At 47.0% G+C, this 27,656-nt stretch overlaps 2 long non-coding RNA genes, 31 other non-coding genes and 2 pseudogenes across 33 annotated transcripts; all 35 read right to left on the bottom strand.

Moving 5' to 3' along the window:
* Positions 1 to 300: 300 nt before the first annotated feature.
* LOC141778823 (U1 spliceosomal RNA) lies at positions 301 to 435 on the bottom strand (annotated as a pseudogene).
* A 576-nt stretch (positions 436 to 1,011) lies between these two features.
* Positions 1,012 to 1,146, bottom strand: LOC141778784 (U1 spliceosomal RNA; annotated as a pseudogene).
* A 1,806-nt stretch (positions 1,147 to 2,952) lies between these two features.
* Positions 2,953 to 3,116, bottom strand: LOC141780199 (U1 spliceosomal RNA). The gene has a single exon (XR_012596582.1). It is a non-coding gene; the product is annotated as a U1 spliceosomal RNA (small nuclear RNA).
* A 1,237-nt stretch (positions 3,117 to 4,353) lies between these two features.
* Positions 4,354 to 4,544, bottom strand: LOC141779173 (U2 spliceosomal RNA). Its single transcript, XR_012596217.1, has one exon. It is a non-coding gene; the product is annotated as a U2 spliceosomal RNA (small nuclear RNA).
* A 177-nt stretch (positions 4,545 to 4,721) lies between these two features.
* Positions 4,722 to 4,838, bottom strand: LOC141780176 (U5 spliceosomal RNA). The gene has a single exon (XR_012596577.1). It is a non-coding gene; the product is annotated as a U5 spliceosomal RNA (small nuclear RNA).
* A 461-nt stretch (positions 4,839 to 5,299) lies between these two features.
* On the bottom strand, positions 5,300 to 5,490 carry LOC141779474 (U2 spliceosomal RNA). Its single transcript, XR_012596318.1, has one exon. It is a non-coding gene; the product is annotated as a U2 spliceosomal RNA (small nuclear RNA).
* A 178-nt stretch (positions 5,491 to 5,668) lies between these two features.
* On the bottom strand, positions 5,669 to 5,785 carry LOC141780183 (U5 spliceosomal RNA). The gene has a single exon (XR_012596578.1). It is a non-coding gene; the product is annotated as a U5 spliceosomal RNA (small nuclear RNA).
* Positions 5,786 to 6,246: 461 nt separating this feature from the next.
* On the bottom strand, positions 6,247 to 6,429 carry LOC141779689 (U2 spliceosomal RNA). Its single transcript, XR_012596395.1, has one exon. It is a non-coding gene; the product is annotated as a U2 spliceosomal RNA (small nuclear RNA).
* A 1,967-nt stretch (positions 6,430 to 8,396) lies between these two features.
* On the bottom strand, positions 8,397 to 9,601 carry LOC141775747 (uncharacterized). The gene is made up of 2 exons (XR_012595673.1): positions 9,430 to 9,601; positions 8,397 to 9,343 (listed from the first exon to the last, which is right to left on the bottom strand). It is a non-coding gene; the product is annotated as an uncharacterized LOC141775747 (long non-coding RNA).
* Positions 9,602 to 9,677: 76 nt separating this feature from the next.
* Positions 9,678 to 9,794, bottom strand: LOC141780191 (U5 spliceosomal RNA). The gene has a single exon (XR_012596580.1). It is a non-coding gene; the product is annotated as a U5 spliceosomal RNA (small nuclear RNA).
* A 461-nt stretch (positions 9,795 to 10,255) lies between these two features.
* On the bottom strand, positions 10,256 to 10,446 carry LOC141779007 (U2 spliceosomal RNA). Its single transcript, XR_012596173.1, has one exon. It is a non-coding gene; the product is annotated as a U2 spliceosomal RNA (small nuclear RNA).
* A 178-nt stretch (positions 10,447 to 10,624) lies between these two features.
* LOC141779746 (U5 spliceosomal RNA) lies at positions 10,625 to 10,741 on the bottom strand. Its single transcript, XR_012596417.1, has one exon. It is a non-coding gene; the product is annotated as a U5 spliceosomal RNA (small nuclear RNA).
* Positions 10,742 to 11,202: 461 nt separating this feature from the next.
* LOC141779013 (U2 spliceosomal RNA) lies at positions 11,203 to 11,393 on the bottom strand. The gene has a single exon (XR_012596175.1). It is a non-coding gene; the product is annotated as a U2 spliceosomal RNA (small nuclear RNA).
* Positions 11,394 to 11,571: 178 nt separating this feature from the next.
* LOC141780318 (U5 spliceosomal RNA) lies at positions 11,572 to 11,688 on the bottom strand. The gene has a single exon (XR_012596621.1). It is a non-coding gene; the product is annotated as a U5 spliceosomal RNA (small nuclear RNA).
* Positions 11,689 to 12,149: 461 nt separating this feature from the next.
* On the bottom strand, positions 12,150 to 12,340 carry LOC141779185 (U2 spliceosomal RNA). Its single transcript, XR_012596219.1, has one exon. It is a non-coding gene; the product is annotated as a U2 spliceosomal RNA (small nuclear RNA).
* Positions 12,341 to 12,518: 178 nt separating this feature from the next.
* On the bottom strand, positions 12,519 to 12,635 carry LOC141779751 (U5 spliceosomal RNA). Its single transcript, XR_012596419.1, has one exon. It is a non-coding gene; the product is annotated as a U5 spliceosomal RNA (small nuclear RNA).
* Positions 12,636 to 13,096: 461 nt separating this feature from the next.
* Positions 13,097 to 13,287, bottom strand: LOC141779190 (U2 spliceosomal RNA). Its single transcript, XR_012596220.1, has one exon. It is a non-coding gene; the product is annotated as a U2 spliceosomal RNA (small nuclear RNA).
* A 178-nt stretch (positions 13,288 to 13,465) lies between these two features.
* LOC141780328 (U5 spliceosomal RNA) lies at positions 13,466 to 13,582 on the bottom strand. The gene has a single exon (XR_012596623.1). It is a non-coding gene; the product is annotated as a U5 spliceosomal RNA (small nuclear RNA).
* A 461-nt stretch (positions 13,583 to 14,043) lies between these two features.
* LOC141779018 (U2 spliceosomal RNA) lies at positions 14,044 to 14,234 on the bottom strand. Its single transcript, XR_012596176.1, has one exon. It is a non-coding gene; the product is annotated as a U2 spliceosomal RNA (small nuclear RNA).
* A 178-nt stretch (positions 14,235 to 14,412) lies between these two features.
* Positions 14,413 to 14,529, bottom strand: LOC141780204 (U5 spliceosomal RNA). Its single transcript, XR_012596583.1, has one exon. It is a non-coding gene; the product is annotated as a U5 spliceosomal RNA (small nuclear RNA).
* A 461-nt stretch (positions 14,530 to 14,990) lies between these two features.
* On the bottom strand, positions 14,991 to 15,181 carry LOC141779024 (U2 spliceosomal RNA). The gene has a single exon (XR_012596177.1). It is a non-coding gene; the product is annotated as a U2 spliceosomal RNA (small nuclear RNA).
* Positions 15,182 to 15,359: 178 nt separating this feature from the next.
* LOC141779755 (U5 spliceosomal RNA) lies at positions 15,360 to 15,476 on the bottom strand. The gene has a single exon (XR_012596421.1). It is a non-coding gene; the product is annotated as a U5 spliceosomal RNA (small nuclear RNA).
* Positions 15,477 to 15,937: 461 nt separating this feature from the next.
* Positions 15,938 to 16,128, bottom strand: LOC141779029 (U2 spliceosomal RNA). The gene has a single exon (XR_012596178.1). It is a non-coding gene; the product is annotated as a U2 spliceosomal RNA (small nuclear RNA).
* A 178-nt stretch (positions 16,129 to 16,306) lies between these two features.
* LOC141780336 (U5 spliceosomal RNA) lies at positions 16,307 to 16,423 on the bottom strand. Its single transcript, XR_012596624.1, has one exon. It is a non-coding gene; the product is annotated as a U5 spliceosomal RNA (small nuclear RNA).
* Positions 16,424 to 16,884: 461 nt separating this feature from the next.
* LOC141779197 (U2 spliceosomal RNA) lies at positions 16,885 to 17,075 on the bottom strand. The gene has a single exon (XR_012596221.1). It is a non-coding gene; the product is annotated as a U2 spliceosomal RNA (small nuclear RNA).
* Positions 17,076 to 17,253: 178 nt separating this feature from the next.
* Positions 17,254 to 17,370, bottom strand: LOC141780210 (U5 spliceosomal RNA). The gene has a single exon (XR_012596586.1). It is a non-coding gene; the product is annotated as a U5 spliceosomal RNA (small nuclear RNA).
* Positions 17,371 to 17,831: 461 nt separating this feature from the next.
* Positions 17,832 to 18,022, bottom strand: LOC141779459 (U2 spliceosomal RNA). Its single transcript, XR_012596306.1, has one exon. It is a non-coding gene; the product is annotated as a U2 spliceosomal RNA (small nuclear RNA).
* Positions 18,023 to 18,200: 178 nt separating this feature from the next.
* LOC141780423 (U5 spliceosomal RNA) lies at positions 18,201 to 18,317 on the bottom strand. The gene has a single exon (XR_012596651.1). It is a non-coding gene; the product is annotated as a U5 spliceosomal RNA (small nuclear RNA).
* A 461-nt stretch (positions 18,318 to 18,778) lies between these two features.
* On the bottom strand, positions 18,779 to 18,969 carry LOC141779202 (U2 spliceosomal RNA). The gene has a single exon (XR_012596223.1). It is a non-coding gene; the product is annotated as a U2 spliceosomal RNA (small nuclear RNA).
* A 2,122-nt stretch (positions 18,970 to 21,091) lies between these two features.
* LOC141778072 (uncharacterized) lies at positions 21,092 to 22,296 on the bottom strand. Its single transcript, XR_012596006.1, has 2 exons — positions 22,125 to 22,296; positions 21,092 to 22,038 (listed from the first exon to the last, which is right to left on the bottom strand). It is a non-coding gene; the product is annotated as an uncharacterized LOC141778072 (long non-coding RNA).
* A 76-nt stretch (positions 22,297 to 22,372) lies between these two features.
* Positions 22,373 to 22,489, bottom strand: LOC141780395 (U5 spliceosomal RNA). Its single transcript, XR_012596643.1, has one exon. It is a non-coding gene; the product is annotated as a U5 spliceosomal RNA (small nuclear RNA).
* Positions 22,490 to 22,950: 461 nt separating this feature from the next.
* On the bottom strand, positions 22,951 to 23,138 carry LOC141779692 (U2 spliceosomal RNA). The gene has a single exon (XR_012596399.1). It is a non-coding gene; the product is annotated as a U2 spliceosomal RNA (small nuclear RNA).
* Positions 23,139 to 26,378: 3,240 nt separating this feature from the next.
* Positions 26,379 to 26,495, bottom strand: LOC141779761 (U5 spliceosomal RNA). The gene has a single exon (XR_012596423.1). It is a non-coding gene; the product is annotated as a U5 spliceosomal RNA (small nuclear RNA).
* Positions 26,496 to 26,956: 461 nt separating this feature from the next.
* On the bottom strand, positions 26,957 to 27,147 carry LOC141779207 (U2 spliceosomal RNA). Its single transcript, XR_012596224.1, has one exon. It is a non-coding gene; the product is annotated as a U2 spliceosomal RNA (small nuclear RNA).
* A 178-nt stretch (positions 27,148 to 27,325) lies between these two features.
* Positions 27,326 to 27,442, bottom strand: LOC141779766 (U5 spliceosomal RNA). The gene has a single exon (XR_012596424.1). It is a non-coding gene; the product is annotated as a U5 spliceosomal RNA (small nuclear RNA).
* Positions 27,443 to 27,656: the final 214 nt, after the last annotated feature.

The raw sequence follows: 27,656 nt of genomic DNA on the forward strand, positions 1-27,656 counted from the left end.
GTTTTTATCTTTAAAAAAAAATGATTGTCATAAAATACTTGATCATTGTATCTCCCCTGCCAAGTAAATTTGAGTTGGATGCAACTGGCATTGCTCAACACACAGGTTCACAACGTACACCAGTCACTGCTGCACAGCAACACTGCCACTTTTCTGGACATACTGCAAAAGTATCCAAAGGCCTCAAAATGAACATTGCCGCAATCACACTGACTAGGAAGCTGGATATTAGCATGCTGCGCAGCACATTTAAGTCCATCGCAGCCGAGGACTCCTTTCATTTAACTTGGACATAATGATCAGGGGAGAGCGCGAACGCAGTCCCCCACTACCAGAAATTATGCAGTTGAGATTCCCACATTTGGGGAATTCACAGGGGTCAGAACAACCGGAGTGCAATGGCTGAGCCTCGCCCTGGGTGAACAACATAAGAATTTAATAAATTTAGTTTTTCATATACCATTTCGAATATTCATACATATCGTTTTATGTATTACAGTGATGTCATCGTCCTTTGATGTGATGTCATCGTCCTTTGATGTTGTCACACATTCTGAAAAATTTGGCTAGTTTGGGTTGACACTTGAAGCGTGTTACTACAATACAGTCACAGTTGACAATCTCTACTCAGTTGGTTATTTGTTACATAAATCATTTTTTCTTCAAAATAATGCTTCTTTTCAAGAATGTGGTTGGTATTAATCTGTATTTGTTTTTATCTTTAAAAAAAAATGATTGTCATAAAATACTTGATCATTGTATCTCCCCTGCCAGGTAAATTTGAGTTGGATGCAACTGGCATTGCTCAACACACAGGTTCACAACGTACACCAGTCACTGCTGCACAGCAACACTGCCACTTTTCTGGACATACTGCAAAAGTATCCAAAGGCCTCAGAATGAACATTGCCGCAATCACACTGACTAGGGAGCTGGATATTAGCATGCTGCGCAGCACATTTAAGTCCATCGCAGCCGAGGACTCCTTTCATTTAACTTGGACATAATGATCAGGGGAGAGCGCGAACGCAGTCCCCCACTACCAGAAATTATGCAGTTGAGATTCCCACATTTGGGGAATTCACAGGGGTTAGCACAACCGGAGTGCAATGGCTGAGCCTCGCCCTGGGTGAACAACATAAGAATTTAATAAATTTAGTTTTTCATATACCATTTCGAATATTCATACATATCGTTTTATGTATTACAGTGATGTCATCGTCCTTTGATGTGATGTCATCGTCCTTTGATGTTGTCACACATTCTGAAAAATTTGGCTAGTTTGGGTTGACACTTGAAGCGTGTTACTACAATACAGTCACAGTTGACAATCTCTACTCAGTTGGTTATTTGTTACATAAATCTTTTTTTCTTCAAAATAATGCTTCTTTTCAAGAATGTGGTTGGTATTAATCTGTATTTGTTTTTATCTTTAAAAAAAAATGATTGTCATAAAAAATGATTGTCATAACATACGAGGTATTATGTCTAATACCTCGGTCTCTAATACAGGTTCTCCGCGAGGCTGCGTCCTTTCGCCATTGCTTTTTATTTTGTACACAGATAGCTGCAGGTCTTCTAAGGAGGGCAGCTTATTAGTGAAATTTTCAGACGACACTGCACTCCTGTCGCTCCTACAGGGGGCAGAGTCAGATCATGGCTGTGCTCTTCCTGCCTTTGTCAAGTGGTGTGACAAAAATTATCTTGATCTTAATGTCTCAAAAACTAAAGAACTTGTGATTGACTTTAGGAAAAACAAGATTAATCCCACTCAGAGTATAATTCATGGCGAGGATGTTGACATCGTGGACTCTTATAAGTACCTGGGCACAGTGTTTGACTCTCATCTCAAGTTCGATGTAAACACTGAGTCCATTGTTAAACGAAGCCAACAGAGAATTAATTTGCTGCGGAAAATCAACTCCTTTGTTGTGAGTAGATCTATCCTGTGCACTGTCTACTTGTCATATGTTGAGAGCCTTTTAACCTTTTCATTTATTTGCTGGTTTAACGGTTTGTCTATGAAGGACAGGAATTGCCTAAATAACATTGTGAAAGTCTGCTCCAAAATCATCGGAGCCCAGCAGAGCAACTTAAACTCTCTCTGGGAGAAACGTGTCCTCCAGAAGGCCAAAAACATTATTAATCACAACCAAATCCTGTCTAGTGAGTTCACACTACTGCCTTCAGGACGGCGCTATCTGCCGCCTCACAGAAAGACAAACCGCTACTCCAAGTCATTCATTCCTTCCGCCATTACACTGCTGAACGCAGAGTAACTATCATGAATGAACGACAACAAAAAATGTTTTATTTACTTTGAATGTACAATTATTTTGCACTAACCACATAACGGTTGTCTGTGTTTGCATTAGGTACATTCTTGGAATACAATTTGCGATGTGCAAATACTCTTGGCACTTTATTCTATTCTAATTATTTATTTATTCCGTTATTCTTTTATCTCGTCTCGTTTTTATTCTTGTATTCATTGTTTTTATTGCGAAGATTTTTAATTTTTAATCTTGTACTTTTATTGTTCTGCACCTACCCATATGCCACCTACTGTGTTCCCTCTGTCAATGATGATTGTGCAGTATGAATGTGTGTATATGTTTCGGTGGACTGCAGAAACTGAATTGCCCTTCGGGGATAAATAAAGCTCTCTGTATGTGTATCTGTATCTGTACTTGATCATTGTATCTCCCCTGCCAGGTAAATTTGAGTTGGATGCAACTGGCATTGCTCAACACACAGGTTCACAACGTACACCAGTCACTGCTGCACAGCAACACTGCCACTTTTCTGGACATACTGCAAAAGTATCCAAAGGCCTCAGAATGAACATTGCCGCAATCACACTGACTAGGAAGCTGGATATTAGCATGCTGCGCAGCACATTTAAGTCCATCGCAGCCGAGGACTCCTTTCATTTAACTTGGACATAATGATCAGGGGAGAGCGCGAACGCAGTCCCCCACTACCAGAAATTATGCAGTTGAGATTCCCACATTTGGGGAATTCACAGGGGTCAGCACAACCGGAGTGCAATGGCTGAGCCTCGCCCTGGGTGAACAACATACTTGATCATTGTATCTCCCCTGCCAGATAAGTATGAGTTGGATGAGTCAGAGACAGGGTGGTCATTCTCAGACACAGCACTCTGTCTGACAGTTAGTGATGTTACGTGCTGTGCCGAGGCTTCGGAGCGCGTGTCGAGTAATCCAGGAAGTTTTCCGCGATGCGTGTATCGAGGCTTGTATCGTTTTAGACCAATGACGTCATTGATGACATCCGAAGCCTCGCTGCCCGGCCGTACCGCCCACTGGTTCATGAAGTGTTTCAGATCTTCACTGGTTCAACCAATGCCGCTTTCCAGAAGTGACTCAGAACACTAATATTAACCCTCCTGCAATTATTATATTATATTACACTCCACTACAATACAATTATTAACTTAGGATTGGTTTGCACACATAAGATGAATTACTCACAAAACAATTACAGTTTATTATACATGTATCTTATATACTCATAATATGCTTACTAAATAGACATTTTATTAAAGATGATATATATATATATATATATATATAAATTGATTACATGGTAATAGATTTTTTTTCATTGTTTATAGTCATTCCCAAAAGCCTTTACTGGCGCAAAATACAGTATATCACAGATCTGTGTTCCCAGTAGACCACAACCAGCACTGATCCCAGTAGAGCACTTACACTTACACACCAAAAACTGACAAACTGACAATAACCTGATATTTTCAGGTGGATTTTCATTTAATTCTCACTGTGCAATATCATTTTCCACTTGTGCAATTTTGTTAATAGTCTGTTTATTGCCAATACTGTATAGACTCCTATTAATCTGTATTTGTTTTTAACTTAAAAAAAAAATGATTTTCATAACATACTTGATCATTGTATATCCAATGCCAGGTAAATATGAGTTGGATGCAACTCGCACTGCTCAACACACAGCTTCACAACGTACACCAGCAACACTGCCAGTTTTCTGGACATTCAAATTTACTAGACCTGTACGTTATGAAGAGAAACCAGAGTAAGTACAGCCCTCTTCTTGAGGCTTTGTCTTGCTGCCGATTCGACGCTGCACTTTTCCCCCAGTTGTCACGGCTTATAGAGCCATTTCTGACTGAGACCCCCCAATGACGTTCTATATGGAACCTCAGTGAGGAGTCAACAGAGCCTTTTTTAGCCACGACTCCAGGCAGCAAAGACCACCATCCACTGTGACTCACGTGTCTTTCAGTGCAGTGTCAAATTGAGCGACTTGCCGCTCGGTTTGCGTTGGTATTTGGTTTTCCACAAGGTAGGAGAAGGGTGCACCGTTCCCAGCGGCACTGCAATACCGGGTCGATGCGTGGAGTGAATGGAGCAAGCCCCTTTTTCAGCTCCTGATGCTAAAAATCCGTTTAATATGTTGTCCCCTTATAGAGGACATATCAGATATTAAACTGATAAGAACAGATACTACACTTGATCTTAGCCAAAAGGCCGAGAAGCGATGACCTCCAACTGTTTGCTGCCCGACCCCAGCTCCATGCACATTTGTCACTTGTTGTGGTGCAGTAATTTTATTTGGGCAAAACCATGGCTGCTGCTTAGCATCCCCGCCCAAGCCCTTCATGGTGAAGCAGCTAAATCTAGCTGAAGACAGCTTTTTTGTCTTTCACAAATGCACAAGGCTCAGCCAAACGGCAAAGCCTGCTAAAAATAGGTTTAACTCATTGGTGTTCCTCTCCACGGAAGTCTTTAGTAAAAGGCGAAAGACTTGTACGTTATGAATAGAAACCAGAGTAAGTACAGCCCTATCTCGAGAGCAGTCCAAGACACTAGGTGTCCCAGTCAATGCGGTCACGGTAAGCCTCACTTGGCGTGCCACGTTCCAAATCCGAGGCCACACCCATTCCCCCACCCTGTCCCCCACTGTCACGGTGGCAATATTCCCTCTGGCCTGTTTTTTTTCTTCTGCCAATCAAAAGTGCAAGTCTAGCTACATCTTTTTGAGGCTTTGTCTTGCTGCCGATTCGACGCTGCACTTTTCCCCCAGTTGTCACGGCTTATAGAGCCATTTCTGAATGAGACCCCCCAATGACGTTCTATATGGAACCTCAGTGAGGAGTCAACAGAGCCTTTTTTAGCCACGACTCCAGGCAGCAAAGACCACCATCCACTGTGACTCACGTGTCTTTCAGTGCAGTGTCAAATTGAGCGACTTGCCGCTCGGTTTGCGTTGGTATTTGGTTTTCCACAAGGTAGGAGAAGGGTGCACCGTTCCCAGCGGCACTGCAATACCGGGTCGACGCGTGGAGTGAATGGAGCAAGCCCCTTTTTCAGCTCCTGATGCTAAAAATCCGTTTAATATGTTGTCCCCTTATAGAGGACATATCAGATATTAAACTGATAAGAACAGATACTACACTTGATCTTAGCCAAAAGGCCGAGAAGCGATGACCTCCAACTGTTTGCTGCCCGACCCCAGCTCCATGCACAGTTGTCACTTGTTGTGGTGCAGTACTTTTTATTTGGGCAAAACCATGGCTGCTGCTTAGCATCCCCGCCCAAGCCCTTCATGGTGAAGCAGCTAAATCTAGCTGAAGACAGCTTTTTTGTCTTTCACAAATGCACAAGGCTCAGCCAAACGGCAAAGCCTGCTAAAAATAGGTTTAACTCATTGGTGTTCCTCTCCACGGAAGTCTTTAGTAAAAGGCGAAAGACTTGTACGTTATGAATAGAAACCAGAGTAAGTACAGCCCTATCTCGAGAGCAGTCCAAGACACTAGGTGTCCCAGTCAATGCGGTCACGGTAAGCCTCACTTGGCGTGCCACGTTCCAAAACCGAGGCCACACCCATTCCCCCACCCTGTCCCACATTGTCACGGTGGCAATATTCCGTCTGGCCTGTTTGTTTTTTTCTGCCAATCAAAAGTGCAAGTCTAGCTGCATCTTTTTGAGGCTTTGTCTTGCTGCCGATTCGACGCTGCACTTTTCCCCCAGTTGTCACGGCTTATAGAGCCATTTCTGACTGAGACCCCCCAATGACGTTCTATATGGAACCTCAGTGAGGAGTCAACAGAGCCTTTTTTAGCCACGACTCCAGGCAGCAAAGACCACCATCCACTGTGACTCACGTGTCTTTCAGTGCAGTGTCAAATTGAGCGACTTGCCGCTCGGTTTGTGCTGGTATTTGGTTTTCCACAAGGTAGGAGAAGGGTGCACCGTTCCCAGCGGCACTGCAATACCGGGTCGATGCGTGGAGTGAATGGAGCAAGCCCCTTTTTCAGCTCCTGATGCTAAAAATCCGTTTAATATGTTGTCCCCTTATAGAGGACATATCAGATATTAAACTGATAAGAACAGATTTTTTTTTTTTTTTTTTTTGAAAATATTTATTGACACCTTATTTCAAACACATTTCATAAAAAACGTCACATACATACAAGTAACACTTTTAAAATACAACAATTCAGACAATAAATAATGCAATCTGTAAAAACATCTTGGCCAATGAAAGCAATTCAATTAGGAGGCATTACAGATAAAATTGTCATCAGTTAAAGTGTACATTAAAGGTTTCATCTTGTGTATGTCCATGTGTGTTAAGTGTCCATATTAAAGGTCTTTAAAATGGAGAGCAGTTGTTAAAATGCTCTCTTCCATCGCTGTGCAGGAGAGGAGTGAGTCCCTACCAAGGGTGACTCATTTCGCTCCCCCAAACAGATTGGTTCTCTCGGGATCCTGTGGTGGTGCTCAGAGGAGATCCCCACCCTGTTGCTCCTTCCCACCTGCCTCACCCGGAGAGTCAGGCCGCTGCTGCCGTGACCTTTTATTGTGTGGCTCCGGCTCCTTCATCCGAATGGGCACAGAGGCGATTCTTCTTTGTGGCTCTGATCTTGGCATGCCGCGTGCAGCTTCGACCGCCCGGACCGTCGCCACTGCCATTTGGATCACAGCCACGGGGGGGGATCTGCGTGTGCTTCCTTGCTAGCAAGTTTCTGGAGGTCCACATGGCGTCTTTGATTGCGGCTAGGGTGAGCCACTGTTTGACAAAGTCAGATGCTGGTAGTTGCTTCTGTGGGCTCACCCCATACAGCACCAGCTGTGCTGTGAGGACCTCCCTTGCTGGCAAGTACGGGAATTTTAAGGAGCCGGCCATTGCCCACTGGTCCACGGCAGCGCTGCACTCCCAGAGCAGATGCCTCACCGACTCAGGCGCGCCACAACCTGGTCGGGGGCAAGTTGAGTGCGCCGACATGCCCCGGGAGTGCATCACGGACCTGACTGGGAGGATCTCGTGAGCCACCATCCATGACAGGTCCCGGAGTCTGTTTGGGAGAGCAGAATGGTTTACGTTGCGCCAAACTGTTTAGGGCTCGCCGAATGCGAGCCCGCGCACTGGACTCACTGGTTCCCTCTCCTGCACAACAGAAATCAGAGAGCGGTGGTTAGTTAAAATCTGCAACTCCTCGTGCTCAAGGTTAAAATGTCTTAAAAATGTCTGAATAAAATCATAGGCTGGGGGTAGGCTAAAAGACACGGGTACTCTAAGATCAGTGGGTAAAATCTTTAATCTCCTGAGGTAGGACCCCATCCAGAACTGTGTCATTGCTGCAGTCTTTGGGTTTCTGGATGGGGTTGTAGCAGCTTTGATGTGAATGGCCGTGTATCTGCTCCCTAAAAACAAATGAAGGTCCGGCACTCCTTTTCCTCCTTTCTCTTTCGACTTCTTCATCACGCTTCTCCTCAGACGTTCCCACTTGGACCCCCACAGGAAATAAAAATAATTAGCCTTTTCCATGTAAATGCAGCTCTTCAGTCACTTTATGGGTAAAAAGTGACAAAAGGGTTTGAGCTTCATTTCCCTGTTGGACTCTGGGTGTTGGCCTTGGACGCAGCTTTAGATCGGCTTCTGAGTCCTTAGGGGTTGATTGCAGAGCTATTGTTAAAAAAGAGACCTCATTTGGGGAATTGTGGGGGAAGACTCTGGCCTCCTCCACAGAGGAACTGTCTGAGGAGTGCCCAGCTCTTCCCCTCTTCCCTGACACAGCGGGAGAGTCAGGAGTCAATTCTGATGAAGGCCTCTTGGACTGCTGGGCATTGGGGAGGGGGGCATCATTGCTATCACTTTGTGACTTGTCTGTCTCATGTTCTGAACTAGCTCCGCCCTCTACCTGCATTGCCTCTTTTTTCCCACTACTCTCCATTGGTGGGGCACTTGCAGGCTCCTCCCCTTTTCCCTCCTCACCTGATCCCTGTTCTCCAATCACAGGATTTGGAGGGAGATTTGAATTTCCCAGCCCAGCCTCTTCGAATAGCTCTCTAAATGGTTGTTCCTGTCCACCATTTTGTTCCTTCTCATTCTTTTTATTTGCTTTTAGTTTGTTGGCAAAGGACTTTGGGCAATCTCTGAAGAGGTGATTTGTTTCTCCACAAAGGTTGCACTTTCTGCCATTGGTACACTGCTCAAAAGTATGACCAATTTCTCTGCACTTTCCGCACATTATCTGCTGACACGCTTCTGCCAGGTGCCCATGCTCACCACACTTGCGGCAGAGCTTTGGCTGGCCCTGGTAGTGGATGTAGCCCCTGTTGTTTCCCAGAACTACCATGGATGGCAGATGTTTCAGGCCTTGGAAGCCCTGGGGGTCCTGCCATTGTTGAATGGGGACCCTCCAAGCGCAATTCCAAATGCCATCCTCATCTCTCACCTTGGTAGCCTGGCCTTTAACAGTGCAATATCTACCCAGCCACAAACAAATGTCATCTGCATTCACTGTTTCATTGAACATTTTGACAATGACCATTTTAGAGGCATTGTCAGTCAGTTTCTCAACAGCAAAAACGGAAAACTGGGGTTTAACATTTTCGAAACGTGTCCAGAATTCCCTCAGTGCACTTGCAGTACAAAAGCTTACATCAAAACCTTTGTTAAGCGGAAGTGTCACAATACAATTTATTTCGTCAGGCCTAAAATTTAAAACTTTTTGAATAAGCTTCCTGGAGAAGTCGAGTCTCGACATCTCCAGGAGCCTTCCATCCTTTTCTTTAAATAAAAGGCGGACGCTGTGGTGCCTCCTGATGCCGGCATGGTTGGCCGACATGGTGGAGGCACCACACGTTTGAGGTTAAAAACTTCTGAAAAAACACTAAAAAATATCTAAAAACAAGACTAAAGGGACAACAGATAAAAAACCACTAAAACCAACAATAATAACTAAAGGAGCACTTACCTTCTCCTGTTTGGATCGGTGGAGATGTTGGTCCAACAGGGGCAGGTAAGGGGAAACCTCTGGTCCAATGTTATCCTGTGTGAATAATTGCAACTAAAACAGAGTTGAAATAAATTACACAGAAAGTGAAAATATCCTCCAAAATGATGAAAAAACAATACCACAAAAAGGGCAAAAGCTTTCCACCAACAGGAAGCGATCGCAGTCTTAGCCAAAAGGCCGAGAAGCGATGACCTCCAACTGTTTGCTGCCCGACCCCAGCTCCATGCACAGTTGTCACTTGTTGTGGTGCAGTACTTTTTATTTGGGCAAAACCATGGCTGCTGCTTAGCATCCCCGCCCAAGCCCTTCATGGTGAAGCAGCTAAATCTAGCTGAAGACAGCTTTTTTGTCTTTCACAAATGCACAAGGCTCAGCCAAACGGCAAAGCCTGCTAAAAATAGGTTTAACTCATTGGTGTCCCTCTCCACGGAAGTCTTTAGTAAAAGGCGAAAGACTTGTACGTTATGAAGAGAAACCAGAATAAGTACAGCCCTATCTCGAGAGCAGTCCAAGACACTAGGTGTCCCAGTCAATGCGGTCACGGTAAGCCTCACTTGGCGTGCCACGTTCCAAATCCGAGGCCACACCCATTCCCCCACCCTGTCCCCCACTGTCACGGTGGCAATATTCCGTCTGGCCTGTTTGTTTTTTTCTGCCAATCAAAAGTGCAAGTCTAGCTGCATCTTTTTGAGGCTTTGTCTTGCTGCCGATTCGACGCTGCACTTTTCCCCCAGTTGTCACAGCTTATAGAGCCATTTCTGACTGAGACCCCCCAATGACGTTCTATATGGAACCTCAGTGAGGAGTCAACAGAGCCTTTTTTAGCCACGACTCCAGGCAGCAAAGACCACCATCCACTGTGACTCACGTGTCTTTCAGTGCAGTGTCAAATTGAGCGACTTGCCGCTCGGTTTGCGTTGGTATTTGGTTTTCCACAAGGTAGGAGAAGGGTGCACCGTTCCCAGCGGCACTGCAATACCGGGTCGATGCGTGGAGTGAATGGAGCAAGCCCCTTTTTCAGCTCCTGATGCTAAAAATCCATTTAATATGTTGTCCCCTTATAGAGGACATATCAGATATTAAACTGATAAGAACAGATACTACACTTGATCTTAGCCAAAAGGCCGAGAAGCGATGACCTCCAACTGTTTGCTGCCCGACCCCAGCTCCATGCACAGTTGTCACTTGTTGTGGTGCAGTACTTTTTATTTGGGCAAAACCATGGCTGCTGCTTAGCATCCCCGCCCAAGCCCTTCATGGTGAAGCAGCTAAATCTAGCTGAAGACAGCTTTTTTGTCTTTCACAAATGCACAAGGCTCAGCCAAACGGCAAAGCCTGCTAAAAATAGGTTTAACTCATTGGTGTCCCTCTCCACGGAAGTCTTTAGTAAAAGGCGAAAGACTTGTACGTTATGAAGAGAAACCAGAGTAAGTACAGCCCTATCTCGAGAGCAGTCCAAGACACTAGGTGTCCCAGTCAATGCGGTCACGGTAAGCCTCACTTGGCGTGCCACGTTCCAAATCCGAGGCCACACCCATTCCCCCACCCTGTCCCCCACTGTCACGGTGGCAATATTCCGTCTGGCCTGTTTGTTTTTTTCTGCCAATCAAAAGTGCAAGTCTAGCTGCATCTTTTTGAGGCTTTGTCTTGCTGCCGATTCGACGCTGCACTTTTCCCCCAGTTGTCACAGCTTATAGAGCCATTTCTGACTGAGACCCCCCAATGACATTCTATATGGAACCTCAGTGAGGAGTCAACAGAGCCTTTTTTAGCCACGACTCCAGGCAGCAAAGACCACCATCCACTGTGACTCACGTGTCTTTCAGTGCAGTGTCAAATTGAGCGACTTGCCGCTCGGTTTGCGTTGGTATTTGGTTTTCCACAAGGTAGGAGAAGGGTGCACCGTTCCCAGCGGCACTGCAATACCGGGTCGATGCGTGGAGTGAATGGAGCAAGCCCCTTTTTCAGCTCCTGATGCTAAAAATCCATTTAATATGTTGTCCCCTTATAGAGGACATATCAGATATTAAACTGATAAGAACAGATACTACACTTGATCTTAGCCAAAAGGCCGAGAAGCGATGACCTCCAACTGTTTGCTGCCCGACCCCAGCTCCATGCACAGTTGTCACTTGTTGTGGTGCAGTACTTTTTATTTGGGCAAAACCATGGCTGCTGCTTAGCATCCCCGCCCAAGCCCTTCATGGTGAAGCAGCTAAATCTAGCTGAAGACAGCTTTTTTGTCTTTCACAAATGCACAAGGCTCAGCCAAACGGCAAAGCCTGCTAAAAATAGGTTTAACTCATTGGTGTCCCTCTCCACGGAAGTCTTTCGTAAAAGGCGAAAGACTTGTACGTTATGAAGAGAAACCAGAGTAAGTACAGCCCTATCTCGAGAGCAGTCCAAGACACTAGGTGTCCCAGTCAATGCGGTCACGGTAAGCCTGACTTGGCGTGCCACGTTCCAAATCCGAGGCCACACCCATTCCCCCACCCTGTCCCCCACTGTCACGGTGGCAATATTCCCTCTGGCCTGTTTTTTTTCTTCTGCCAATCAAAAGTGCAAGTCCAGCTGCATCTTTTTGAGGCTTTGTCTTGCTGCCGATTCGACGCTGCACTTTTCCCCCAGTTGTCACGGCTTATAGAGCCATTTCTGACTGAGACCCCCCAATGACGTTCTATATGGAACCTCAGTGAGGAGTCAACAGAGCCTTTTTTAGCCACGACTCCAGGCAGCAAAGACCACCATCCACTGTGACTCACGTGTCTTTCAGTGCAGTGTCAAATTGAGCGACTTGCCGCTCGGTTTGCGTTGGTATTTGGTTTTCCACAAGGTAGGAGAAGGGTGCACCGTTCCCAGCGGCACTGCAATACCGGGTCGATGCGTGGAGTGAATGGAGCAAGCCCCTTTTTCAGCTCCTGATGCTAAAAATCCGTTTAATATGTTGTCCCCTTATAGAGGACATATCAGATATTAAACTGATAAGAACAGATACTACACTTGATCTTAGCCAAAAGGCCGAGAAGCGATGACCTCCAACTGTTTGCTGCCCGACCCCAGCTCCATGCACAGTTGTCACTTGTTGTGGTGCAGTACTTTTTATTTGGGCAAAACCATGGCTGCTGCTTAGCATCCCCGCCCAAGCCCTTCATGGTGAAGCAGCTAAATCTAGCTGAAGACAGCTTTTTTGTCTTTCACAAATGCACAAGGCTCAGCCAAACGGCAAAGCCTGCTAAAAATAGGTTTAACTCATTGGTGTCCCTCTCCACGGAAGTCTTTAGTAAAAGGCGAAAGACTTGTACGTTATGAAGAGAAACCAGAGTAAGTACAGCCCTATCTCGAGAGCAGTCCAAGACACTAGGTGTCCCAGTCAATGCGGTCACGGTAAGCCTCACTTGGCGTGCCACGTTCCAAATCCGAGGCCACACCCATTCCCCCACCCTGTCCCCCACTGTCACGGTGGCAATATTCCGTCTGGCCTGTTTGTTTTTTTCTGCCAATCAAAAGTGCAAGTCTAGCTGCATCTTTTTGAGGCTTTGTCTTGCTGCCGATTCGACGCTGCACTTTTCCCCCAGTTGTCACAGCTTATAGAGCCATTTCTGACTGAGACCCCCCAATGACGTTCTATATGGAACCTCAGTGAGGAGTCAACAGAGCCTTTTTTAGCCACGACTCCAGGCAGCAAAGACCACCATCCACTGTGACTCACGTGTCTTTCAGTGCAGTGTCAAATTGAGCGACTTGCCGCTCGGTTTGCGTTGGTATTTGGTTTTCCACAAGGTAGGAGAAGGGTGCACCGTTCCCAGCGGCACTGCAATACCGGGTCGATGCGTGGAGTGAATGGAGCAAGCCCCTTTTTCAGCTCCTGATGCTAAAAATCCGTTTAATATGTTGTCCCCTTATAGAGGACATATCAGATATTAAACTGATAAGAACAGATACTACACTTGATCTTAGCCAAAAGGCCGAGAAGCGATGACCTCCAACTGTTTGCTGCCCGACCCCAGCTCCATGCACAGTTGTCACTTGTTGTGGTGCAGTACTTTTTATTTGGGCAAAACCATGGCTGCTGCTTAGCATCCCCGCCCAAGCCCTTCATGGTGAAGCAGCTAAATCTAGCTGAAGACAGCTTTTTTGTCTTTCACAAATGCACAAGGCTCAGCCAAACGGCAAAGCCTGCTAAAAATAGGTTTAACTCATTGGTGTCCCTCTCCACGGAAGTCTTTCGTAAAAGGCGAAAGACTTGTACGTTATGAAGAGAAACCAGAGTAAGTACAGCCCTATCTCGAGAGCAGTCCAAGACACTAGGTGTCCCAGTCAATGCGGTCACGGTAAGCCTGACTTGGCGTGCCACGTTCCAAATCCGAGGCCACACCCATTCCCCCACCCTGTCCCCCACTGTCACGGTGGCAATATTCCCTCTGGCCTGTTTTTTTTCTTCTGCCAATCAAAAGTGCAAGTCCAGCTGCATCTTTTTGAGGCTTTGTCTTGCTGCCGATTCGACGCTGCACTTTTCCCCCAGTTGTCACGGCTTATAGAGCCATTTCTGACTGAGACCCCCCAATGACGTTCTATATGGAACCTCAGTGAGGAGTCAACAGAGCCTTTTTTAGCCACGACTCCAGGCAGCAAAGACCACCATCCACTGTGACTCACGTGTCTTTCAGTGCAGTGTCAAATTGAGCGACTTGCCGCTCGGTTTGCGTTGGTATTTGGTTTTCCACAAGGTAGGAGAAGGGTGCACCGTTCCCAGCGGCACTGCAATACCGGGTCGATGCGTGGAGTGAATGGAGCAAGCCCCTTTTTCAGCTCCTGATGCTAAAAATCCATTTAATATGTTGTCCCCTTATAGAGGACATATCAGATATTAAACTGATAAGAACAGATACTACACTTGATCTTAGCCAAAAGGCCGAGAAGCGATGACCTCCAACTGTTTGCTGCCCGACCCCAGCTCCATGCACAGTTGTCACTTGTTGTGGTGCAGTACTTTTTATTTGGGCAAAACCATGGCTGCTGCTTAGCATCCCTGCCCAAGCCCTTCATGGTGAAGCAGCTAAATCTAGCTGAAGACAGCTTTTTTGTCTTTCACAAATGCACAAGGCTCAGCCAAACGGCAAAGCCTGCTAAAAATAGGTTTAACTCATTGGTGTCCCTCTCCACGGAAATCTTTAGTAAAAGGCGAAAGACTTGTACGTTATGAAGAGAAACCAGAGTAAGTACAGCCCTATCTCGAGAGCAGTCCAAGACACTAGGTGTCCCAGTCAATGCGGTCACGGTAAGCCTCACTTGGCGTGCCACGTTCCAAATCCGAGGCCACACCCATTCCCCCACCCTGTCCCCCACTGTCACGGTGGCAATATTCCGTCTGGCCTGTTTGTTTTTTTCTGCCAATCAAAAGTGCAAGTCTAGCTGCATCTTTTTGAGGCTTTGTCTTGCTGCCGATTCGACGCTGCACTTTTCCCCCAGTTGTCACAGCTTATAGAGCCATTTCTGACTGAGACCCCCCAATGACGTTCTATATGGAACCTCAGTGAGGAGTCAACAGAGCCTTTTTTAGCCACGACTCCAGGCAGCAAAGACCACCATCCACTGTGACTCACGTGTCTTTCAGTGCAGTGTCAAATTGAGCGACTTGCCGCTCGGTTTGCGTTGGTATTTGGTTTTCCACAAGGTAGGAGAAGGGTGCACCGTTCCCAGCGGCACTGCAATACCGGGTCGATGCGTGGAGTGAATGGAGCAAGCCCCTTTTTCAGCTCCTGATGCTAAAAATCCATTTAATATGTTGTCCCCTTATAGAGGACATATCAGATATTAAACTGATAAGAACAGATACTACACTTGATCTTAGCCAAAAGGCCGAGAAGCGATGACCTCCAACTGTTTGCTGCCCGACCCCAGCTCCATGCACAGTTGTCACTTGTTGTGGTGCAGTACTTTTTATTTGGGCAAAACCATGGCTGCTGCTTAGCATCCCCGCCCAAGCCCTTCATGGTGAAGCAGCTAAATCTAGCTGAAGACAGCTTTTTTGTCTTTCACAAATGCACAAGGCTCAGCCAAACGGCAAAGCCTGCTAAAAATAGGTTTAACTCATTGGTGTCCCTCTCCACGGAAGTCTTTAGTAAAAGGCGAAAGACTTGTACGTTATGAAGAGAAACCAGAGTAAGTACAGCCCTATCTCGAGAGCAGTCCAAGACACTAGGTGTCCCAGTCAATGCGGTCACGGTAAGCCTCACTTGGCGTGCCACGTTCCAAATCCGAGGCCACACCCATTCCCCCACCCTGTCCCCCACTGTCACGGTGGCAATATTCCGTCTGGCCTGTTTGTTTTTTTCTGCCAATCAAAAGTGCAAGTCTAGCTGCATCTTTTTGAGGCTTTGTCTTGCTGCCGATTCGACGCTGCACTTTTCCCCCAGTTGTCACAGCTTATAGAGCCATTTCTGACTGAGACCCCCCAATGACATTCTATATGGAACCTCAGTGAGGAGTCAACAGAGCCTTTTTTAGCCACGACTCCAGGCAGCAAAGACCACCATCCACTGTGACTCACGTGTCTTTCAGTGCAGTGTCAAATTGAGCGACTTGCCGCTCGGTTTGCGTTGGTATTTGGTTTTCCACAAGGTAGGAGAAGGGTGCACCGTTCCCAGCGGCACTGCAATACCGGGTCGATGCGTGGAGTGAATGGAGCAAGCCCCTTTTTCAGCTCCTGATGCTAAAAATCCATTTAATATGTTGTCCCCTTATAGAGGACATATCAGATATTAAACTGATAAGAACAGATACTACACTTGATCTTAGCCAAAAGGCCGAGAAGCGATGACCTCCAACTGTTTGCTGCCCGACCCCAGCTCCATGCACAGTTGTCACTTGTTGTGGTGCAGTACTTTTTATTTGGGCAAAACCATGGCTGCTGCTTAGCATCCCCGCCCAAGCCCTTCATGGTGAAGCAGCTAAATCTAGCTGAAGACAGCTTTTTTGTCTTTCACAAATGCACAAGGCTCAGCCAAACGGCAAAGCCTGCTAAAAATAGGTTTAACTCATTGGTGTCCCTCTCCACGGAAGTCTTTCGTAAAAGGCGAAAGACTTGTACGTTATGAAGAGAAACCAGAGTAAGTACAGCCCTATCTCGAGAGCAGTCCAAGACACTAGGTGTCCCAGTCAATGCGGTCACGGTAAGCCTGACTTGGCGTGCCACGTTCCAAATCCGAGGCCACACCCATTCCCCCACCCTGTCCCCCACTGTCACGGTGGCAATATTCCCTCTGGCCTGTTTTTTTTCTTCTGCCAATCAAAAGTGCAAGTCCAGCTGCATCTTTTTGAGGCTTTGTCTTGCTGCCGATTCGACGCTGCACTTTTCCCCCAGTTGTCACGGCTTATAGAGCCATTTCTGACTGAGACCCCCCAATGACGTTCTATATGGAACCTCAGTGAGGAGTCAACAGAGCCTTTTTTAGCCACGACTCCAGGCAGCAAAGACCACCATCCACTGTGACTCACGTGTCTTTCAGTGCAGTGTCAAATTGAGCGACTTGCCGCTCGGTTTGCGTTGGTATTTGGTTTTCCACAAGGTAGGAGAAGGGTGCACCGTTCCCAGCGGCACTGCAATACCGGGTCGATGCGTGGAGTGAATGGAGCAAGCCCCTTTTTCAGCTCCTGATGCTAAAAATCCGTTTAATATGTTGTCCCCTTATAGAGGACATATCAGATATTAAACTGATAAGAACAGATACTACACTTGATCTTAGCCAAAAGGCCGAGAAGCGATGACCTCCAACTGTTTGCTGCCCGACCCCAGCTCCATGCACAGTTGTCACTTGTTGTGGTGCAGTACTTTTTATTTGGGCAAAACCATGGCTGCTGCTTAGCATCCCCGCCCAAGCCCTTCATGGTGAAGCAGCTAAATCTAGCTGAAGACAGCTTTTTTGTCTTTCACAAATGCACAAGGCTCAGCCAAACGGCAAAGCCTGCTAAAAATAGGTTTAACTCATTGGTGTCCCTCTCCACGGAAATCTTTAGTAAAAGGCGAAAGACTTGTACGTTATGAAGAGAAACCAGAGTAAGTACAGCCCTATCTCGAGAGCAGTCCAAGACACTAGGTGTCCCAGTCAATGCGGTCACGGTAAGCCTCACTTGGCGTGCCACGTTCCAAATCCGAGGCCACACCCATTCCCCCACCCTGTCCCCCACTGTCACGGTGGCAATATTCCGTCTGGCCTGTTTGTTTTTTTCTGCCAATCAAAAGTGCAAGTCTAGCTGCATCTTTTTGAGGCTTTGTCTTGCTGCCGATTCGACGCTGCACTTTTCCCCCAGTTGTCACAGCTTATAGAGCCATTTCTGACTGAGACCCCCCAATGACGTTCTATATGGAACCTCAGTGAGGAGTCAACAGAGCCTTTTTTAGCCACGACTCCAGGCAGCAAAGACCACCATCCACTGTGACTCACGTGTCTTTCAGTGCAGTGTCAAATTGAGCGACTTGCCGCTCGGTTTGCGTTGGTATTTGGTTTTCCACAAGGTAGGAGAAGAGTGCACCGTTCCCAGCGGCACTGCAATACCGGGTCGATGCGTGGAGTGAATGGAGCAAGCCCCTTTTTCAGCTCCTGATGCTAAAAATCCATTTAATATGTTGTCCCCTTATAGAGGACATATCAGATATTAAACTGATAAGAACAGATACTACACTTGATCTTAGCCAAAAGGCCGAGAAGCGATGACCTCCAACTGTTTGCTGCCCGACCCCAGCTCCATGCACAGTTGTCACTTGTTGTGGTGCAGTACTTTTTATTTGGGCAAAACCATGGCTGCTGCTTAGCATCCCCGCCCAAGCCCTTCATGGTGAAGCAGCTAAATCTAGCTGAAGACAGCTTTTTTGTCTTTCACAAATGCACAAGGCTCAGCCAAACGGCAAAGCCTGCTAAAAATAGGTGTAACTCATTGGTGTCCCTCTCCACGGAAGTCTTTCGTAAAAGGCGAAAGACTTGTACGTTATGAAGAGAAACCAGAGTAAGTACAGCCCTATCTCGAGAGCAGTCCAAGACACTAGGTGTCCCAGTCAATGCGGTCACGGTAAGCCTGACTTGGCGTGCCACGTTCCAAATCCGAGGCCACACCCATTCCCCCACCCTGTCCCCCACTGTCACGGTGGCAATATTCCCTCTGGCCTGTTTTTTTTCTTCTGCCAATCAAAAGTGCAAGTCCAGCTGCATCTTTTTGAGGCTTTGTCTTGCTGCCGATTCGACGCTGCACTTTTCCCCCAGTTGTCACGGCTTATAGAGCCATTTCTGACTGAGACCCCCCAATGACGTTCTATATGGAACCTCAGTGAGGAGTCAACAGAGCCTTTTTTAGCCACGACTCCAGGCAGCAAAGACCACCATCCACTGTGACTCACGTGTCTTTCAGTGCAGTGTCAAATTGAGCGACTTGCCGCTCGGTTTGCGTTGGTATTTGGTTTTCCACAAGGTAGGAGAAGGGTGCACCGTTCCCAGCGGCACTGCAATACCGGGTCGATGCGTGGAGTGAATGGAGCAAGCCCCTTTTTCAGCTCCTGATGCTAAAAATCCGTTTAATATGTTGTCCCCTTATAGAGGACATATCAGATATTAAACTGATAAGAACAGATACTACACTTGATCTTAGCCAAAAGGCCGAGAAGCGATGACCTCCAACTGTTTGCTGCCCGACCCCAGCTCCATGCACAGTTGTCACTTGTTGTGGTGCAGTACTTTTTATTTGGGCAAAACCATGGCTGCTGCTTAGCATCCCCGCCCAAGCCCTTCATTTTTTTTTTTTTTTTTTTTTTTTGAAAATATTTATTGACACCTTATTTCAAACACATTTCATAAAAAACGTCACATACATACAAGTAACACTTTTAAAATACAACAATTCAGACAATAAATAATGCAATCTGTAAAAACATCTTGGCCAATGAAAGCAATTCAATTAGGAGGCATTACAGATAAAATTGTCATCAGTTAAAGTGTACATTAAAGGTTTCATCTTGTGTATGTCCATGTGTGTTAAGTGTCCATATTAAAGGTCTTTAAAATGGAGAGCAGTTGTTAAAATGCTCTCTTCCATCGCTGTGCAGGAGAGGAGTGAGTCCCTACCAAGGGTGACTCATTTCGCTCCCCCAAACAGATTGGTTCTCTCGGGATCCTGTGGTGGTGCTCAGAGGAGATCCCCACCCTGTTGCTCCTTCCCACCTGCCTCACCCGGAGAGTCAGGCCGCTGCTGCCGTGACCTTTTATTGTGTGGCTCCGGCTCCTTCATCCGAATGGGCACAGAGGCGATTCTTCTTTGTGGCTCTGATCTTGGCATGCCGCGTGCAGCTTCGACCGCCCGGACCGTCGCCACTGCCATTTGGATCACAGCCACGGGGGGGGATCTGCGTGTGCTTCCTTGCTAGCAAGTTTCTGGAGGTCCACATGGCGTCTTTGATTGCGGCTAGGGTGAGCCACTGTTTGACAAAGTCAGATGCTGGTAGTTGCTTCTGTGGGCTCACCCCATACAGCACCAGCTGTGCTGTGAGGACCTCCCTTGCTGGCAAGTACGGGAATTTTAAGGAGCCGGCCATTGCCCACTGGTCCACGGCAGCGCTGCACTCCCAGAGCAGATGCCTCACCGACTCAGGCGCGCCACAACCTGGTCGGGGGCAAGTTGAGTGCGCCGACATGCCCCGGGAGTGCATCACGGACCTGACTGGGAGGATCTCGTGAGCCACCATCCATGACAGGTCCCGGAGTCTGTTTGGGAGAGCAGAATGGTTTACTTTGCACCAAACTGTTTAGGGCTCGCCGAATGCGAGCCCGCGCACTGGACTCACTGGTTCCCTCTCCTGCACAACAGAAATCAGAGAGCGGTGGTTAGTTAAAATCTGCAACTCCTCGTGCTCAAGGTTAAAATGTCTTAAAAATGTCTGAATAAAATCATAGGCTGGGAGTAGGCTAAAAGACACGGGTACTCTAAGATCAGTGGGTAAAATCTTTAATCTCCTGAGGTAGGACCCCATCCAGAACTGTGTCATTGCTGCAGTCTTTGGGTTTCTGGATGGGGTTGTAGCAGCTTTGATGTGAATGGCCGTGTATCTGCTCCCTAAAAACAAATGAAGGTCCGGCACTCCTTTTCCTCCTTTCTCTTTCGACTTCTTCATCACGCTTCTCCTCAGACGTTCCCACTTGGACCCCCACAGGAAATAAAAATAATTAGCCTTTTCCATGTAAATGCAGCTCTTCAGTCACTTTATGGGTAAAAAGTGACAAAAGGGTTTGAGCTTCATTTCCCTGTTGGACTCTGGGTGTTGGCCTTGGACGCAGCTTTAGATCGGCTTCTGAGTCCTTAGGGGTTGATTGCAGAGCTATTGTTAAAAAAGAGACCTCATTTGGGGAATTGTGGGGGAAGACTCTGGCCTCCTCCACAGAGGAACTGTCTGAGGAGTGCCCAGCTCTTCCCCTCTTCCCTGACACAGCAGGAGAGTCAGGAGTCAATTCTGATGAAGGCCTCTTGGACTGCTGGGCATTGGGGAGGGGGGCATCATTGCTATCACTTTGTGACTTGTCTGTCTCATGTTCTGAACTAGCTCCGCCCTCTACCTGCATTGCCTCTTTTTTCCCACTACTCTCCATTGGTGGGGCACTTGCAGGCTCCTCCCCTTTTCCCTCCTCACCTGATCCCTGTTCTCCAATCACAGGATTTGGAGGGAGATTTGAATTTCCCAGCCCAGCCTCTTCGAATAGCTCTCTAAATGGTTGTTCCTGTCCACCATTTTGTTCCTTCTCATTCTTTTTATTTGCTTTTAGTTTGTTGGCAAAGGACTTTGGGCAATCTCTGAAGAGGTGATTTGTTTCTCCACAAAGGTTGCACTTTCTGCCATTGGTACACTGCTCAAAAGTATGACCAATTTCTCTGCACTTTCCGCACATTATCTGCTGACACGCTTCTGCCAGGTGCCCATGCTCACCACACTTGCGGCAGAGCTTTGGCTGGCCCTGGTAGTGGATGTAGCCCCTGTTGTTTCCCAGAACTACCATGGATGGCAGATGTTTCAGGCCTTGGAAGCCCTGGGGGTCCTGCCATTGTTGAATGGGGACCCTCCAAGCGCAATTCCAAATGCCATCCTCATCTCTCACCTTGGTAGCCTGGCCTTTAACAGTGCAATATCTACCCAGCCACAAACAAATGTCATCTGCATTCACTGTTTCATTGAACATTTTGACAATGACCATTTTAGAGGCATTGTCAGTCAGTTTCTCAACAGCAAAAACGGAAAACTGGGGTTTAACATTTTCGAAACGTGTCCAGAATTCCCTCAGTGCACTTGCAGTACAAAAGCTTACATCAAAACCTTTGTTAAGCGGAAGTGTCACAATACAATTTATTTCGTCAGGCCTAAAATTTAAAACTTTTTGAATAAGCTTCCTGGAGAAGTCGAGTCTCGACATCTCCAGGAGCCTTCCATCCTTTTCTTTAAATAAAAGGCGGACGCTGTGGTGCCTCCTGATGCCGGCATGGTTGGCCGACATGGTGGAGGCACCACACGTTTGAGGTTAAAAACTTCTGAAAAAACACTAAAAAATATCTAAAAACAAGACTAAAGGGACAACAGATAAAAAACCACTAAAACCAACAATAATAACTAAAGGAGCACTTACCTTCTCCTGTTTGGATCGGTGGAGATGTTGGTCCAACAGGGGCAGGTAAGGGGAAACCTCTGGTCCAATGTTATCCTGTGTGAATAATTGCAACTAAAACAGAGTTGAAATAAATTACACAGAAAGTGAAAATATCCTCCAAAATGATGAAAAAACAATACCACAAAAAGGGCAAAAGCTTTCCACCAACAGGAAGCGATCGCAGTCTTAGCCAAAAGGCCGAGAAGCGATGACCTCCAACTGTTTGCTGCCCGACCCCAGCTCCATGCACAGTTGTCACTTGTTGTGGTGCAGTACTTTTTATTTGGGCAAAACCATGGCTGCTGCTTAGCATCCCCGCCCAAGCCCTTCATGGTGAAGCAGCTAAATCTAGCTGAAGACAGCTTTTTTGTCTTTCACAAATGCACAAGGCTCAGCCAAACGGCAAAGCCTGCTAAAAATAGGTTTAACTCATTGGTGTCCCTCTCCACAGAAGTCTTTAGTAAAAGGCGAAAGACTTGTACGTTATGAAGAGAAACCAGAGTAAGTAAAGCCCTATCTCGAGAGCAGTCCAAGACACTAGGTGTCCCAGTCAATGCGGTCACGGTAAGCCTCACTTGGCGTGCCACGTTCCAAATCCGAGGCCACACCCATTCCCCCACCCAGACCCACATTGTCACGGTGGCAATATTCCCTCTGGCCTGTTTTTTTTCTTCTGCCAATCAAAAGTGCAAGTCTAGCTGCATCTTTTTGAGGCTTTGTCTTGCTGCCGATTCGACGCTGCACTTTTCCCCCAGTTGTCACGGCTTATAGAGCCATTTCTGACTGAGACCCCCCAATGACGTTCTATATGGAACCTCAGTGAGGAGTCAACAGAGCCTTTTTTAGCCACGACTCCAGGCAGCAAAGACCACCATCCACTGTGACTCACGTGTCTTTCAGTGCAGTGTCAAATTGAGCGACTTGCCGCTCGGTTTGCGTTGGTATTTGGTTTTCCACAAGGTAGGAGAAGGGTGCACCGTTCCCAGCGGCACTGCAATACCGGGTCGATGCGTGGAGTGAATGGAGCAAGCCCCTTTTTCAGCTCCTGATGCTAAAAATCCGTTTAATATGTTGTCCCCTTATAGAGGACATATCAGATATTAAACTGATAAGAACAGATTTTTTTTTTTTTTTTTTTTTTTGAAAATATTTATTGACACCTTATTTCAAACACATTTCATAAAAAACGTCACATACATACAAGTAACACTTTTAAAATACAACAATTCAGACAATAAATAATGCAATCTGTAAAAACATCTTGGCCAATGAAAGCAATTCAATTAGGAGGCATTACAGATAAAATTGTCATCAGTTAAAGTGTACATTAAAGGTTTCATCTTGTGTATGTCCATGTGTGTTAAGTGTCCATATTAAAGGTCTTTAAAATGGAGAGCAGTTGTTAAAATGCTCTCTTCCATCGCTGTGCAGGAGAGGAGTGAGTCCCTACCAAGGGTGACTCATTTCGCTCCCCCAAACAGATTGGTTCTCTCGGGATCCTGTGGTGGTGCTCAGAGGAGATCCCCACCCTGTTGCTCCTTCCCACCTGCCTCACCCGGAGAGTCAGGCCGCTGCTGCCGTGACCTTTTATTGTGTGGCTCCGGCTCCTTCATCCGAATGGGCACAGAGGCGATTCTTCTTTGTGGCTCTGATCTTGGCATGCCGCGTGCAGCTTCGACCGCCCGGACCGTCGCCACTGCCATTTGGATCACAGCCACGGGGGGGGATCTGCGTGTGCTTCCTTGCTAGCAAGTTTCTGGAGGTCCACATGGCGTCTTTGATTGCGGCTAGGGTGAGCCACTGTTTGACAAAGTCAGATGCTGGTAGTTGCTTCTGTGGGCTCACCCCATACAGCACCAGCTGTGCTGTGAGGACCTCCCTTGCTGGCAAGTACGGGAATTTTAAGGAGCCGGCCATTGCCCACTGGTCCACGGCAGCGCTGCACTCCCAGAGCAGATGCCTCACCGACTCAGGCGCGCCACAACCTGGTCGGGGGCAAGTTGAGTGCGCCGACATGCCCCGGGAGTGCATCACGGACCTGACTGGGAGGATCTCGTGAGCCACCATCCATGACAGGTCCCGGAGTCTGTTTGGGAGAGCAGAATGGTTTACTTTGCACCAAACTGTTTAGGGCTCGCCGAATGCGAGCCCGCGCACTGGACTCACTGGTTCCCTCTCCTGCACAACAGAAATCAGAGAGCGGTGGTTAGTTAAAATCTGCAACTCCTCGTGCTCAAGGTTAAAATGTCTTAAAAATGTCTGAATAAAATCATAGGCTGGGAGTAGGCTAAAAGACACGGGTACTCTAAGATCAGTGGGTAAAATCTTTAATCTCCTGAGGTAGGACCCCATCCAGAACTGTGTCATTGCTGCAGTCTTTGGGTTTCTGGATGGGGTTGTAGCAGCTTTGATGTGAATGGCCGTGTATCTGCTCCCTAAAAACAAATGAAGGTCCGGCACTCCTTTTCCTCCTTTCTCTTTCGACTTCTTCATCACGCTTCTCCTCAGACGTTCCCACTTGGACCCCCACAGGAAATAAAAATAATTAGCCTTTTCCATGTAAATGCAGCTCTTCAGTCACTTTATGGGTAAAAAGTGACAAAAGGGTTTGAGCTTCATTTCCCTGTTGGACTCTGGGTGTTGGCCTTGGACGCAGCTTTAGATCGGCTTCTGAGTCCTTAGGGGTTGATTGCAGAGCTATTGTTAAAAAAGAGACCTCATTTGGGGAATTGTGGGGGAAGACTCTGGCCTCCTCCACAGAGGAACTGTCTGAGGAGTGCCCAGCTCTTCCCCTCTTCCCTGACACAGCGGGAGAGTCAGGAGTCAATTCTGATGAAGGCCTCTTGGACTGCTGGGCATTGGGGAGGGGGGCATCATTGCTATCACTTTGTGACTTGTCTGTCTCATGTTCTGAACTAGCTCCGCCCTCTACCTGCATTGCCTCTTTTTTCCCACTACTCTCCATTGGTGGGGCACTTGCAGGCTCCTCCCCTTTTCCCTCCTCACCTGATCCCTGTTCTCCAATCACAGGATTTGGAGGGAGATTTGAATTTCCCAGCCCAGCCTCTTCGAATAGCTCTCTAAATGGTTGTTCCTGTCCACCATTTTGTTCCTTCTCATTCTTTTTATTTGCTTTTAGTTTGTTGGCAAAGGACTTTGGGCAATCTCTGAAGAGGTGATTTGTTTCTCCACAAAGGTTGCACTTTCTGCCATTGGTACACTGCTCAAAAGTATGACCAATTTCTCTGCACTTTCCGCACATTATCTGCTGACACGCTTCTGCCAGGTGCCCATGCTCACCACACTTGCGGCAGAGCTTTGGCTGGCCCTGGTAGTGGATGTAGCCCCTGTTGTTTCCCAGAACTACCATGGATGGCAGATGTTTCAGGCCTTGGAAGCCCTGGGGGTCCTGCCATTGTTGAATGGGGACCCTCCAAGCGCAATTCCAAATGCCATCCTCATCTCTCACCTTGGTAGCCTGGCCTTTAACAGTGCAATATCTACCCAGCCACAAACAAATGTCATCTGCATTCACTGTTTCATTGAACATTTTGACAATGACCATTTTAGAGGCATTGTCAGTCAGTTTCTCAACAGCAAAAACGGAAAACTGGGGTTTAACATTTTCGAAACGTGTCCAGAATTCCCTCAGTGCACTTGCAGTACAAAAGCTTACATCAAAACCTTTGTTAAGCGGAAGTGTCACAATACAATTTATTTCGTCAGGCCTAAAATTTAAAACTTTTTGAATAAGCTTCCTGGAGAAGTCGAGTCTCGACATCTCCAGGAGCCTTCCATCCTTTTCTTTAAATAAAAGGCGGACGCTGTGGTGCCTCCTGATGCCGGCATGGTTGGCCGACATGGTGGAGGCACCACACGTTTGAGGTTAAAAACTTCTGAAAAAACACTAAAAAATATCTAAAAACAAGACTAAAGGGACAACAGATAAAAAACCACTAAAACCAACAATAATAACTAAAGGAGCACTTACCTGTTTGGATCGGTGGAGATGTTGGTCCAACAGGGGCAGGTAAGGGGAAACCTCTGGTCCAATGTTATCCTGTGTGAATAATTGCAACTAAAACAGAGTTGAAATAAATTACACAGAAAGTGAAAATATCCTCCAAAATGATGAAAAAACAATACCACAAAAAGGGCAAAAGCTTTCCACCAACAGGAAGCGATCGCAGTCTTAGCCAAAAGGCCGAGAAGCGATGACCTCCAACTGTTTGCTGCCCGACCCCAGCTCCATGCACAGTTGTCACTTGTTGTGGTGCAGTACTTTTTATTTGGGCAAAACCATGGCTGCTGCTTAGCATCCCCGCCCAAGCCCTTCATGGTGAAGCAGCTAAATCTAGCTGAAGACAGCTTTTTTGTCTTTCACAAATGCACAAGGCTCAGCCAAACGGCAAAGCCTGCTAAAAATAGGTTTAACTCATTGGTGTCCCTCTCCACGGAAGTCTTTAGTAAAAGGCGAAAGACTTGTACGTTATGAAGAGAAACCAGAGTAAGTACAGCCCTATCTCGAGAGCAGTCCAAGACACTAGGTGTCCCAGTCAATGCGGTCACGGTAAGCCTCACTTGGCGTGCCACGTTCCAAATCCGAGGCCACACCCATTCCCCCACCCTGTCCCCCACTGTCACGGTGGCAATATTCCGTCTGGCCTGTTTGTTTTTTTCTGCCAATCAAAAGTGCAAGTCTAGCTGCATCTTTTTGAGGCTTTGTCTTGCTGCCGATTCGACGCTGCACTTTTCCCCCAGTTGTCACAGCTTATAGAGCCATTTCTGACTGAGACCCCCCAATGACGTTCTATATGGAACCTCAGTGAGGAGTCAACAGAGCCTTTTTTAGCCACGACTCCAGGCAGCAAAGACCACCATCCACTGTGACTCACGTGTCTTTCAGTGCAGTGTCAAATTGAGCGACTTGCCGCTCGGTTTGCGTTGGTATTTGGTTTTCCACAAGGTAGGAGAAGGGTGCACCGTTCCCAGCGGCACTGCAATACCGGGTCGATGCGTGGAGTGAATGGAGCAAGCCCCTTTTTCAGCTCCTGATGCTAAAAATCCGTTTAATATGTTGTCCCCTTATAGAGGACATATCAGATATTAAACTGATAAGAACAGATACTACACTTGATCTTAGCCAAAAGGCCGAGAAGCGATGACCTCCAACTGTTTGCTGCCCGACCCCAGCTCCATGCACAGTTGTCACTTGTTGTGGTGCAGTACTTTTTATTTGGGCAAAACCATGGCTGCTGCTTAGCATCCCCGCCCAAGCCCTTCATGGTGAAGCAGCTAAATCTAGCTGAAGACAGCTTTTTTGTCTTTCACAAATGCACAAGGCTCAGCCAAACGGCAAAGCCTGCTAAAAATAGGTTTAACTCATTGGTGTCCCTCTCCACGGAAGTCTTTAGTAAAAGGCGAAAGACTTGTACGTTATGAAGAGAAACCAGAGTAAGTACAGCCCTATCTCGAGAGCAGTCCAAGACACTAGGTGTCCCAGTCAATGCGGTCACGGTAAGCCTCACTTGGCGTGCCACGTTCCAAATCCGAGGCCACACCCATTCCCCCACCCTGTCCCCCACTGTCACGGTGGCAATATTCCGTCTGGCCTGTTTGTTTTTTTCTGCCAATCAAAAGTGCAAGTCTAGCTGCATCTTTTTGAGGCTTTG

Source organism: Sebastes fasciatus, chromosome 1 (assembly GCF_043250625.1).
Source record: "Sebastes fasciatus isolate fSebFas1 chromosome 1, fSebFas1.pri, whole genome shotgun sequence".
Classification (NCBI taxonomy): Eukaryota; Metazoa; Chordata; class Actinopteri; order Perciformes; family Sebastidae; genus Sebastes; species Sebastes fasciatus.